The sequence below is a fragment of the Pseudophryne corroboree genome, chromosome 12, assembly GCF_028390025.1.
Source record: "Pseudophryne corroboree isolate aPseCor3 chromosome 12, aPseCor3.hap2, whole genome shotgun sequence".
In the NCBI taxonomy this organism is placed as follows: domain Eukaryota; kingdom Metazoa; phylum Chordata; class Amphibia; order Anura; family Myobatrachidae; genus Pseudophryne; species Pseudophryne corroboree.
Window position 1 is genome coordinate 73,177,260 of NC_086455.1, and position 15,029 is coordinate 73,192,288.

Genomic DNA, 15,029 nt, shown 5'->3' on the forward strand with positions numbered 1-15,029 from the left:
CTCACTCCTCTTCCTTCATGGGTCATCCTGGGGTTCTAAAGACTCTCAAGTTTATTCAACAGTCTTATTGGTGGCCACGTCTCAAAGCCGATGTCCAAGAGTTTATTGCAGCATGTCCTAAATGTGCCCAACATAAGAGTCCAAGAAGTTCTCCACCAGGTTTATTACATCCATTATCCATACCCAAGCAACCATGGACTCATATCTCAATGGATTTCGTGACCGATCTACCTCCATCAAAAGGGCGAAATACCATTTGGGTGATAGTGGATCGATTTTCAAAAATGGCACATTTCATTCCATTAACTGGATTACCATCAGCCCCTTTACTAGCCAAATTGTTCATCTCTGAAATCTTCAAGTTGCATGGCCTTCCTCGAGAGATCATCTCTGATCGGGGAACACAGTTTGTGGCCAAGTTTTGGAGGTCGCTTTGTTCATCTTTAAATGTCAAGTTGAACTTTTCTTCTGCATATCATCCTCAGACAGATGGACAAACTGAGAGAGTAAACCAAGACCTTGAAACATTTCTCCGGCTATATATATCGTCCTCACAGGATGACTGGGTTGACTACCTTCCATTGGCAGAATTTGCTCATAATAATCTCTTCCATTTGTCTTCAGAATCTACGCCCTTTTATGTTAACTTCGGCTTTCATCCTCGTGTGCCGGAGTTCCATCCATTGCCAGCCCTAGAGGTTCCAGCAGCAGATCAAGAGCTTCAACGTCTATCCAGAATCTGGAGTTGTGTGCGTAAGTCGTTAGTCAAAACTTCCGCTCGTTATAAATCTTTTGCAGATAGAAAACGTAAAGCTGTACCGAATTACAAGGTGGGAGACCAAGTTTGGATTTCTACGCGCAATCTCAGGTTCAAAGTTCCTTCTAAGAAATTTGCTCCCAAGTTTATTGGTCCATTTCCCATTGTAAAAGTACTCAACCCTGTGTCATACAAAGTCAAGTTGCCACCGTCTTTGAGAATTCCTAACGCCTTTCATACATCTTTACTGAAGCCTTTGATTCTCAATAAGTTCCGTACTACCCAGTCCAAATCTCCTAAAGTTCACTCTTTGCAGAATGAGGAATTTGAAGTTAAAGAGATTGTGGACTCACGTTCCCGATATGGACGTTTACAGTTTCTGGTCGACTGGAAGGGTTACGGTCCGGAGGAGAGATCCTGGGTTTTCTCTGAAGATGTTCATGCTCCAAGACTGGTACAGAAATACTTCTCCAAAAATCCTGATAAGGTTCAAAGGTGTTCGGAGACCACCCTTAGAAGAGGGGGTACTGTCACGAACTGGTTTCTCACCTCTGCGGGTTCTGGGATTCATCCGTTGCCAGTGCGGTTGCTCGCGGTGCTGTGCGCCCGTGTGGGGACGCGGCGTGATCAGTGGCACAGGTAATGCAGAGTCTGGGAACTGGGAGTGCGGGGACCAAATGGCCTAAGGCACTGTGGTGTGTCTGCTGTATAGGAGGTGGCCATGTTGGAGACCAAATAGGTAATACAGAGCACTTGTGAAAACACCTGTGGGCAGGTGTAAGCCAATCCCGTGCTTGTGCTGCCTTTAAGTAGGCTGGGATCATGTTACTCTGCACCAGTGCTTTGTTGTATCAACGCTGTGCTCTAGCTCTGAGCTCTCTCCGTGCATTCCTGTGTGATTCCCGTGTCCAGATATCGCCTCCGTTCCCAGAGGTCCGTCTGCAGCCTTCACTGCTGAAAGATCCACCGGCTCTCTGCTGTGCTGTCAGTTAATTGCACACCTACTGGAAACAGTTGAATTCCCAGAGTCTTGCATGAGGTTACCTTGTCTGTCTACCATACAAAGTTTGGAGGATTCCATTTCCCTCAGCTGTTCGTTTGTTCAACTCTGCATTTAACCCATTCATCACCTTGTCATCTACTACAGTTTCACAGTGATCTCCGGAACCCGCAAGTAACCCAATTCAGTACTTTCCCAATTCAGTACTTTATATTTGCTATGTTGTTATAACAAGGATAATTCTTCACAGTCTCTCAGTTAACTCTCAAAACTCCATTGCAAATCCTTACAGTTATTTCTTCATGTCTGCATTATCCAGTTAATCACATTCTGCAGTTCAGCATCAAAGCTTGTTTATATTTGGACAATTCAACATTTATTCATCAGCTTGTTTTATATACAGTACCATGAACATTTCTTTTATTTGTCTTTGAGATTTATCCTGCATATTATTTCTGCCATTCCTGCAATACTTCAGTATGATATGATGATTAACAACTTGTCATTTAACTCTTTACTGGAATTGTTAATTTCAATAAATATATGGAATGGAACTTTCTTCGTCCTCCCTGCTTTCTTCATACCCCAGCACCTACACCTGTGGTTGGTCCCGGGTTAACGGATTCACAAAAACACCCGGACCTGACATCAGGTCATTGTTCCAATTCCACTAAACCTACAAAACAAGGGTTTCTATTCCAACCTGTTTGTGGTACCGAAACCGGATGGTTCGGTAAGACCCATTTTAAACCTCAAGTCACTGAACCTGTATTTACGGGTGTTCAAATTCAAGATGGAGTCGCTGAGAGTAGTGATCTCAGGTCTGGAGGAGTGAGAATTCCTGGTGTCTCTGGATATCGAGGATGCGTACCTTCATATTCCATTTTGGCTGCCTCATCAGGCTTATCTAAGGATTGCGTTGCAGGACTGTCACTACCAGCTCGAGGTCCTGACCTTTGGACTCTCCACGGCACCAAGGGTGTTTACCAAGGTTATGGCACAGATGATGTTTCTCCTCCGCAAGCAGGGAGTGAACATAATGCCTTACCTGGATGATCTACTGATAAAAGCATCGTCCAGGGAAAGGTTGTTACACAGCATTGACCTCTCACACGACTACTCCAGGATCACGGGTAGATTCTGAATCTGCCAAAATCTTACCTGGAACCAACACAGAGGCTTCCGTTCCTAGGGATGATACTGGATATGGAGGTACAGAAGGTGTTCCTTTCTCTGGAAAAGGCATTGGTAATTCAGTCAATGGTAAGGGTCATCCTACGGCCACCCCGGATTTCAGTACATCTGTGCATTCACCTCCTGGGAAAGATGGTAGCCTCTTACAAGGCACTGCCGTATGAAAGGTTTCATGCAAGACCCTTCCAGTTTGATCGTCTGGACAAATGGTCCGGATCGCATCTACACATGCACCAGAGGATCTGTCTGTCCCCAAGAGCCAGGATTTCTCTTCTGTGGTGGCTACAGACTCCTCACCTGACCGAGGGCCAAAGGTTCAGGATTCAAAATTGGATTCTGCTAACCACGGAGTCAAGCCACAGGGAGTGGGGAGCAGTCACCCAAGTCAGGAAGCCATTCTTCCAATCAACGTGTTGGAATTAAGGGCAATATACAATGCCCTTCGGAAGGCGTCTCATCTTCTTCAAAATCGAGCCATCAAGGTTCAGTCAGACAATGTGACGGCGGTGACGTACACAAACCGAGAGGCTGGAACAGAGCAGCAATGTCGGAGGTGACAAGGATTCTCCTCTGAGCAGAGGGACACGCCGTAATGCTGTCCGCAATCTTCATTCCGGGAGTGGACAACTGGGAAGCAGACTTCCTCCTCAGACACGACTACCTGGGAGAGTGGTGCCTTCACCCAGAGGTGTTCAGGTGCTTGACACGTCGGTGGGGAATTCCACAGATTGACATGATGGCCTCTCGTCTCAACAAGAAGATCCAGCGGTATTGCTCCAGGTCAAGAGACCCACAGGCGGTGGACGCTCTGGTGACTCTGTGGGTCTACCAGATGGTGCATGACTTTCCACCACTTCCGTTGATCCCAAGAATTCTGAAAAGAATAAAAAGGGAAAGGGTTCAAGCAATTCTTGTTGCTCCGGATTGGCCAAGAAGGGCTTGGTACGTAGATTTACTGGAACTACTTCTGGAGGACCCGTGGCCTCTGCTTCTTCGGGAGGATCTTCTACAACATGGGCCATTCGTCTATCAAAACTTATGGCGGCTACGTTTGACGGCATGGAGGTTGAGCATCAAATTCTAGCCCAGAAAGGGATTCCAGACAAGGTAATTCCTACCTTTATCCAAACCAGGAAAGGGGTAACGTCTAAACATTACCACCGGATTTGGAGAAAATACATCTCTTGGTGTGAAATTTCCTGCGATAGATTTTCAGCTGGGACGTCTTCTGCTTTTTCTGCAGTCTGGTATGGATGTGGGCCTGCGTCTGGGCTCCATAAAGGTCCAGATTTGGCCTTGTCCATTTTCTTCCAGAAACTGTTGTCGTCCCTTCCTGAGGTTCAGACCTTCTTGAAAGGAGTTCTGCACATCCAACCACCCTCCGTGTTTCCTGCAGGGTTACTTGGTTAAGTATTATTGTTGGATCAGCTGTTGCTGTTCTTGTTCATGTTGTGTTAACATGGTTTTTCTTCTTGTTTGTGTGTACTGGTTCGAATCCCAGCACTATCTTTTTCTGAATCCTTCTCTCAAGATATGTCCGTCTTCTTGGGCACAGTTTCTAGACTGAGTCTGGTAGGAGGGGCATAGAGGGAGGAGCCAGTGCACACTATTGATTTCTTAAAGTGCCCAAGGCTCCTAGTGGACCCGTCTATACTCATGGTACTAATGTGGAACCCAATATCCTCTATGGACTACGAAAAATTGATTTACCGGTAGATAATTAAAATCCTGTTATCCATTCTCTAGATACAGAACTGTGATTGTCATAATGAAAGAAAAGCTGATCTACCTAGCAGAGCGGCTGTAATATTTGTTATTCCCCATATTAGATGCTGTAATAATTGCTAGGGAGTTACTGACATATGCAAGAGAAATGTAAATATTGGGAAATAGCTGCCTATGGTTAGGAACACCCGTACACTATTGAGCTAAAATATTTGCATGTCATTTGTGACACATACAGAGAAGTAAAACCAAAGCAATTTTTCTTTACTTAATATAGATTTACTAGATGCAGTATTGTTACAAATTTCTGTAGGCGTTAATAAAGAGGGGAAACCGGATTACTTATGTCGCAAGCAAGATTAAGTAAGGTGCATCTGACTACATAAATACAAAGCACAGAAAAAAGTATAATTTATCACAGCTTGAAGCGGCTTTGTTATAAGGTCAGTGGCATAAGTTTGCCCCAGTCGCCCGGAGGCATGATAAAATGTTGGTGACCCCCCCCCCCCCCCCCCCCCCTATACATATAGGAATATATATATATATATATATATATATATATATACACATATATATGAAGAAGTGGCACTCACGGGACATGATCGATAATAATAAGACTCAGGACACGGCTGTCTCAGATGAAAGATACACATACATACACACACACACACACACACACCATGCCTCATTCAATTACACACACACACAAACACACACACCCACACACCTGGGGCAAACGCAGGATTTTTAGGGGGGAAGGGGGGGGTTCCAGAATATTATATATATATATATATATATATATATATATAAGCAAAGAAATGGCAGTGGCACTCTGTTAAAGTAAATCAGTAAACGTGTATTAAATCAAAATAACATCACAATGGTCACATGAAGAACCAACGTTTCGGGGTCCTGAGACCCCTTTGTCAAGGCGTGAACAGTGTGTACATGAAACCCACTTACCTTTATAGCACCCAGGTGAATCCCACACATGGAAGTGAGCAGGGCCGGACGCCGTCAGCCTCGGGGACCGCCACTGTCAAGTCTCTCCCTGTCACTTTGTTTTAAAGGGCCGGTGCTGATGTTCCGGGACGCGACGCTGGTTGCTATGGCGACCGTGTCACACACCCGACATCGCGTCACTTCCTGGAGACGCCGGAAGTTCCCCGGCGGTCCCCGAGGCTGACGGCGTCTGGCCCTGCTCACTTCCATGTGTGGGATTCACCTGGGTGCTATAAAGGTAAGTGGGTTTCATGTACACACTGTTCACGCCTTGACAAAGGGGTCTCAGGACCCCGAAACGTTGGTTTTTCAGGTGACCATTGTGATGTTATTTTGATTTAAGACACGTTTACTGATTTACTTTAACGGAGTGCCGCTGCCATTTCTTTGCTTTTCTGTGGATTGTTCGCTGCGGAGGGCACCCGGATTCATTGTAATTTATTGGGAGTGCCGGGCATTACAACACTTATATATATATATATATATATATATATGTGTGTGTGTGTACACTGAATTCCGCCCCCTTGCAATGCCGACTAACAGGGACTATTTCCACTCATGGGTGTCCATGCCACCCATAGAGTGGGAATATAGCGAATGCAGGATGATGGAGCCAGCCAGAATGATAGCTGGGTATGAGGAGAGGAGAAGATGGTTACTACCTGTCAGCCACTGGCGTTCTGTCTTCTCTGTCCTGTCTGAGCAGCGCTCTGGACTCGTGCTGGGACACGGCTCCGTCTCTCGCCTTCTCCCTCTGTGGTGTGGAGGTTGTTTGACTGCCACTCCAGTTCCCGCTCCCGTCACCTTCAGCTGGCAGGGTCTCACCCAAACTACACTTGCCGCCGGGTCCTCTCTTGACCTGGTGCGGCACCCGCGGCCTCAGTTCTCACAGCAGCGCATTTCTTTCCGGGCACAGCCGCGACTCTATTGCCGCCTGGAGCTCTCCCACTCCACTGCTGTACACTGCTCCGTCTGCCGCCTGAGAGGAGATATGCGCTTTATTCAAGCAGACACAGCTGCCGAAGCTCCTCAATTAAAAAAGAAAAAGCTAATATAGGTCAGCTTCACTGATATATCGATGGTCAGGGGGGGTTTCTGGGTACTCGGAACCCCCCCTTGCGTGCGCGTATGCACACACACCCACGCCTTTCACTTACACACACATGCCTATTTCAATTACATATACACACACACACCTCTTTCAATTACACACAGTTACACACCCACAATTACACACACACATGCCTCTTACTTAAACAGACACACACACATGCCTCTTTCAACTACACACACAATTACACACACACTCCACGCCTCATTTAATTACACACACACACACACACACACACACACACACACACACACACACACACAATTACACACAAATTGCACACACAATTACACACACACACACACACCTCTTTCACTTAAACACACAACTTTCGTTAAAAAACAGACACACACACACCTCCCTTAAAAACATCAACACACATAAACACAGTCAGTGCTGCCAATATTTATCAAAGATACCCCCAGTAATCACCCCCCATACACACACATACACCAAACACACCACACATAGACAGTGCAGCAGCATGAGGCAGGTGCCTCCAGTCATAGGCGTGCACAGCACATTTTATTAGGGGGTGCACCGTCAGAGGGGTGTGTCTAGCACCGCCTTTTGGGCGTGTCTAGCACATCTATTGACGGTCAACACAATATAAATATCTACCCTTGTACCAATCCAAATAATGCAGATATATTGTCAGATGTTGTTGTGTGCACCAGTATTGAATTTGTCTTCCTAAGAGGAACGCTGGCTGCATGCTGATCCTCATCACTGGCTGGCATTGGCATAGCATAGAAGGAGAGAGGTGGGCATGTGGCGGGTGTGGCAGGTGGATGTGCGAGCAGCATGATGTAATCACATCACATCATGCTGTTTTTGTACATGGAGGTGGAGTCGGGAGTTTGTGGCACCCTTGATTAACCCAGGCATCCGGTCAGTAATGCAGTCCTGACAGGGTGCAGCGCAGAGGGAACAGTAATCAGCCTGCTCGGCGATCGCTGCATCAGGCATGTGAGATCGGGGTGCCGGACATTAGGGGGTGCCTGTGCACACCAGGCACCCCCCCTGCGCACACCTATGCTTCCAGTGCCTACCTGCGGCTAGCAGCAGGACGGGTGAAGAGAGAGCTTCAGTCGGCCAGCTCGATTGGAAGTGCTGGAAGCAGCTGTGTGCTGGAGCTCCCCCTAGCTGCAGCCAGCTGCCAGCACGTCTCTGTGGATACGAGGGGGCAGCTGCTGCAGCCGTGTCACTCACGACACTGGCAAAGCTTCTCCATCCACATTCGGCGCAGCGGCGATGGACTGTCGGGCAGTGGGAGGCAGTGGAGGACAGGTGCCCCCTTGAGGTCAGGAGCCCGGCGGCAGCCGACTCCACTGCCTCCCACAGTTCCGCCACTGTATAAGGTATTCACCAAAGCCTGTATATCAGGGGTATTCAATATGCAGCCCCCCATCTGCTGTATATTTCTGCTTATAGATCTTCCTACTACATGTACAAAATAGTAAATGAAAGTTAACTGACCTTGAAAATCCTCTAGGCTATGTTACATTCTGAAAGTAGGTTTCCTTCGTACACACTGTACCTACCAACAGGGCCAGCTCTACAATTAGGCAGCTGTAGAGTATCTGGGAGATGGGGGGGAGGGGGGGGGGGGGTGAAGGGGAAGGGGGGTCTGGTTTGCCACTGAGTCTACCTATCACAAAATTAAGGATGTCTCTGAAAGAAACATCCCTGTTGTACTTAATGCAAGTGGTGGTTGTGTAACTCATAGGTCACACTTTCTTCTGAAAGGTTGGGAAGTGGGCATTGGTGGTGTTTAGGGGCAATAGTCTGAAGTTTGCCTAGGGTGCCGAGAAACCTTGCACCGACCTGCCTACCAAAAATTGTACCAAAGTAAGCTCCATCCCAAATCTACCCAAACTCCACACTAATCCGTCTAAAGTCCATACTATCTGCCCATTGTGGAGGACACATGAGTGTCTTGACAGTATCGGGTCAGTTGGGAGCCTGATGTATGTCTGTATCTCCTAATGTCGCATGATGGCTTTATCCGAGGAACATTTAGTAATTTATAATGACTAGATCTTTCCACCAACACAGCAGTAATCTAAGCACTGTGGTAATGCAACAATGATTCATACAGACAGATCTTCTGGGCTTGTAAAACATTAAATGGCAGATGCATACTTCAAAGTGATGCACATGTATGAGTGAAATTATAATAACAACAGTATAGTAGATCCTCACACTCATTAATATATCTAAAGGATAAGCAGAGAACAATTTATTAGATCACATGTCTAACTCAAGCATGATGGCAATAGTGAAACTATGCACTGTAAACGAGTGTAAATTTTTGTTTTCTTGAACCCTCTAAATAACTAGCACAATTTTTTTTAATAGTAAACAATATACATGAACTATTGTTTTTGTTTGTTTATTGTATTAGTGATGATTTTCACCTACCCTATTAGTATGGGGAATCACATAAAAAAAACGTACAGACAGTAGTTAACAATAACCTCACACAGTAAAGTGAATCCCAGATACATAACTGGCATGCAGTACACAGCTCACCACAATATCTAACTAGAGAATTTATGGGGATTGGGTAAAAAAAAAGGAATGTTCTGGACCCTGGAACACCTGACCGGCTCTCAGCAGCAAACTCTACCATTCTGGAGATTGAACCCACAAATGCTCAACACCACAAATCCCAGGGGAGAGTCTAGGGGTGCCTACATTAGCTATGTGTGAGTCTGACATTTCTCACACTGTACACGTAGAGAAGCTTCTTCCACCTACTTCCACCATTTCTGCACCATTTGCATATGTGGGCATCAGCAGCACAAGTAAAGATGGTGATGATGACATAATGGAAACTGAGAATGGTAGTTTGGAAGTGGAACAAGATGAGGGGGATATTGATGATGTTGTTTGTATATTCAGCCATCAGTGCCGGCAGTACTTGTCCATACTGAAAAGAAAGCCATTGTGATGCCAGGGAATAACACCGAAAAAACCTACCTCTTGGGTGTGGGATTATTTTTACCCAAATCCTCACAATATTTGTGAAGGCATCTGCTCCATTTGAGAGGCCAAACTTAGTAGACGTAAGGACATTAACCATCTAGGCACGTCCTCCATGTCACATTCATGAAGTTTATTTTACAACATTATTATAATTTGGAATTAGCAACCTCATCATCAACCTCCTCTTTAGTGATTGAAGGTAGTTCTTCCAACAAAATAATTTTGTGGGGACTCAAACAAAGTAAGTACTTCAGCCACAAAAGTGTCAGTGCCTGTTGTTGAAGTGCTTGGTTTGTTAAACTGTGCATGTCCTTTTTTAATAACCCACAACATAAAAGTGGGTGGGAGGGCCCAAGGATAATTCCATCTTTCACCACTTTCATAATGGGCTTTATGGGGGGGGGGGGGGGCGGGGGGGCCATTGGGGATGGTCTTTTTGCATAGATATTTCTATTGGTTGTAGCTCTAGTACCTCTGGCCAATATAGGTGAAGAGTATGTGTGAGCTGTGAGGTGTTTAAAATTGACTGTAAATGACCGGAAATTAATGTTATTGAGATTAATAATACTGCGGGAACAAAAATTAGGCACAAATTACAGCTGTTTTTAGAATTTAAAAAAAAAATATAGACCCAAAATCAAAACATGTTAGGGTGGTTTTGCAAAATTAGAACCAAAACACAAAATTAATGCAGATCCAAAACCAAAACACTGGGGTGTTTTGGTTTTGGATCTATACTATGTCCATGTTGGATGCAATTGAGCAATTATTTCCTACTGGACAAGAGTCTCAGTCGCACTGCGCATGCATTGAGAGTCTGCGCACAGGGTCGCAGTCGTGATTGAGATGCACAGTCTCAGAAATGTTTTGAAAATGTATTGGGCATTCATGGGCAGAGGCTTGGAGGCGAGAGGGAGGTGGATATGCGCATGCACGGAGATGAATCGTCTTATGGGCGTTCTATGGGAGTGTAGCAGATGTGTCGCTGAAGTGGTGGTATACACAGATGCTTAAACGCTCACATACTCAGATAAAGAGCTGCACCTACCACAGGGCTAGTAACAATTTTCATGGTGAGACTGATGGTTGTGTCTAAGGGTGCACCAAGCGGTATTACAGCATCTGGCGATGCTTAAAGTACGGGTCTCACTCCTTGCACATTCAGACGCACACAAGGGGAAGGGCTGATACTAACATGAGCATATAGGGGCTAATTCAGACCTGATCGCTGCTGTGCGTTTTCACATAACAGTGATCAGGTCTTAACTGCGCATGCGCCGGAGCCGCAGTGCACCAGCGCATGCCAGACAGCCGACGGCTGTCTTAGCTCTGCGATCGCCTCTGTCTGATTGACAGGCAGAGGTGGTCGCTGGGCGGGAGGGGGCGGGCCAGTGGCATTTGGCCACCGTTTAGGGGTCGCGGTCCGGGCAACGCAGGTGTGCCCGGACTGGTGGGCGGGGGGGGGGGGGGCAGGCTGCTGCAGCTGCGTGATATCACACACAGCCACTGTGACCTGGGCAGCGACGAGTACCTCCCTGCCAGCGTGCAGGAGCTGCGCTGGCTGGGAGCTACTCTTCCAGTACAAAAGCATTGCCGCTGTGCAATGCTTTTGTACTTGTGCAGGAGGGGAAGGGGGTTGGGCCTGACATGTGGGGTGGACTAGCCCTGTGCTGGGTGTCCCCCTGCATGTCTTAAGACTGATCGTAGATGTGCTAAATTTAGCACATCTACGATCAGGTCTGAATTAGGCCCATAGTCCCGAAAGATGCTAGAGCGGTCGCAGCAATGTGCGACTCAGAATCTGCCCTAAGGATTCATCTAGTCGCAAACTGTTATTGGGGTGAAGATTTATCAAAGCGTGGAGAGAGATAAAGTGGAGAGAGAGTACCAAACAATCAGCTTGTAACTGTCGCTTTACAGGTTGTGTTTGAAAAATGACAGTTGGTACTTTCTTTTTCTCCACTTTATCTCTCTCCAAGGTTTGATACATCGCCCTCTATGACTTTACCATAATCATAGAAGCTAAATTGCCAACAACACATTCAGTGCACCAAGTATAGTGGGGTAGATGTATTAAGCCTGGAGACGGGATAAAGCAGTGATAAGTGGAAGGTGATAACGCACCAGCCAATCAGCTCCTAACTGTAAATTTACATATTGGAGCTGATTGGCTGGTGCGTTATCACCTTGCACTTATAACTGCTTTATCACTTCTCCAGGCTTAATACATCTGCCCCAATTTTCCCTTTCGGCTGATGACCACACACATGCAAACCACAAGGCTGGACCAAATTTACAACAGAACCCTGGTATTCAGCGTACACCAACCCACATTTATCTACACGCTCAAAGGCCAGACACGTTCTGCCCAGCATAATGATGTCCTAGGTGACCCATTTACACAAAAGTTAAGGATTCCTCTATCTACAAGTGCCAGCACTGGCTGAGAACAATATTGGAGACTTAGACGCAAGGCAATGAAATGACAAGCAGGGTTGAGAGCACATACCAGCCCACTTAGGGGCCCATTTATCAAAAAATATTTGTGTCTGGTGTTTTCAGGGGGTTAGCCGCAAATATAATATAAGATATAAGTATCCCCTGAATATATGTAGGAGGGACGGCAGCAGATATCTCAGATACCTGCTGTGATTACTCCACTCCCGCCGACAGCCGCATCCTCCGTTGGTTTCTACAGGGGATGCAATGCTGTCAGATTTATCAATTAGAGATTGACCAGCGCCACTACCGCCATCTGAAGATCGCACTGAATATGCGATTAATGATAAATGGGCCACTTGTACTCGCAGACACACCAGCTTTTCTGAAAAAGGCAATATATAATACTTGTCAGTTTGATTCTTCAAGTGTTTTCAGTCATCGCAATTTTCCATCTTGCCCAATAAAAATTCCATGTCATCCAGACTTCTGGCAGTCCACTCACATTTCCATGATCCATTAGAGATTGTGTTTGTGCTGGAGTAGTTGGGATTTTGCCCAGTCTTGCTGCAGCTTTGGGTCAGCCTGATCTGAATGTTGCACTGATGTATTTGGTAATGGTAAGTCCAAATGACATAATGGAACACAATTACAAATCCAGCTAATGCTACAGAAATGATATTTGTGATTGTTCGTGCCCTGACTATATACTGTGTTGTGATATCACCTACGCTGAGCTGCAGTATCCTGGGCCGTTACACTCAGTATAATCATACAAATGTAGGTGGCAGTGTCACTTTTATTCTGATAGGTCTAATACACAGGTTCTCAAACTCGGTCCTCAGGACCCCACACGGTGCATGTTTTGCAGGTCTCCTCACAGAATCGCAAGTGGTATAATTAGCTCCACCTGTGGACCTTTTAAAATGTGTCAGTGAGTAATTAATACACCTGTGCACTTGCTGGGTAACCTGCAAAACATGCACTGTGTGGGGTCCTGAGGACCGAGTTTGAGAACCACTGGTCTAATACATAAATGGCTATTTGTAGCTTTCTATAATGTTATTTATGTTAATCGGTTTTACCGAGTAGTGAAAGCAGCAAATCAGACATGTAGGTTTGATGGAAGTGACGCCATCCTGAAGCTTACCTTATAGCATGTTGAAGGAGATATTATATTCATCTTCTTGTGCTTCGCATCCCATGTATAGCAGGTGTCTGTGAGCTCAGCAGTTCTCAGTGACTTGTCTCAGTCTGCTTGTGCCTTTACAGTAAGTCATATTACCCAATCACTTCATAATCACACATAATGTCCCTCCCATCAATATACTTGTTTTGCTTAGTCCCATCTTCTTTGTGCAGGTGACACCCAGACCATTCCAAACCTGTGACTTGACACGAGGAAGGGATAGCCGAACCTGCATTGTGCTCGGGTAACCTGTGTAAGAAGGGTGGAGGACATGTGTGGGCAGACAAGCTGCACTGGGCCAAGTCCCTGAGGGGATGCTCAAGTGGCAGGTGTGGGGAGGGTGGTGGTCACGACTAGTGTCATCATGGCCTTATGCCTAGACAGACAGGAGGTGTTGGGCAAGTGAAGCTATTCCCTCTGACATGCAGTGAAGCCACCAGTGCTCCTCATTCAGCGGAGCAGAGACACAGTCTAGGCTTGTGAAGTGGAATTACTGTAATAAGATAAAGCGACAGAGAGATTGCGCTCTATGGCATGTACAGTATAGCCCTTCCAAAGGCAATCTGCACAGCTCAGAGCAGAGTGGGGTTCCGGTTTGGTCCTTTACACTGTGTAATGCCATGTGGAGACTAGGGTAACTGACAATCCGGCACTCCAGTGCTGGTGGTCCCTAAGATAACACACAGACTCCATTTTAAATTAACAAAAAAATAAATTCTCCCCAAAATCCTCTTTCACTGTTTTCTTGTTTTTGCCGATATATTGTGCGCATTATCCCACTGTGCATGCTGAGCGTACACAAGTACAGGTGATGCAGAGTCATAAGCAACTCAGGGGGAGATGTACTAAGCAGTGAAAAGATTGGAGAAGTGAGCCAGTGGAGAAGTTGCCCATGGCAACCAATCATTTGCTCTGTATAATTTTATAGTATGCAAATTGTAAATGTAACTTCAATGCTGATTGGTTGCCATAGGCAACGTCTCCACTGGCTCACTTCTCCACTCTTTTCTCAGCTTAGTACATATCCCCCTAAGTCACATCTCCACCTGCAGCAAAAGGAGTGTAACTGGGTGATATCTGGGCATCCTCACGTAGGCAGCGTAATTGTGCAGACATATAATTACTCATTTTCAAGTGGATCCATTGCATGTGGCATAGTGCCCACTGATGATGATAACCCTATGAATCCATGTGACTGTCTGACTGCTGAGATGCATGCTACTCTGAATGCTGAAAATTTCTCTCTATGCGCCCAATAGAAACATAGAATTGCATGGCAGATAAGAACCACCTGGCCCATCTAGTCGTGGGGTACATACACGCTAGGGTTCATTGTTTTGGTAGGGAGCCAATTAACTTAATTTCTGGAGTGTGGGAGGAAACCGGCTCACCCTGAGTAAACCCGCACAAATACGGGGAGAATGTACAAACTCCACACAGTTAGGGCCATGGTGGGAATCAAACCCGCGACCTCAGTGCTGTGAGGCAGTAATGCTAACCATTACACCATTCGTATATTGGAGTAGGTATGGCTAAGCTGCGTCCAACTAAGCATCAGGCCAAAAAATCTTTTTATTCTGAAACCATTGTACATTATAGACTAATGAATGTGACTTTAGTC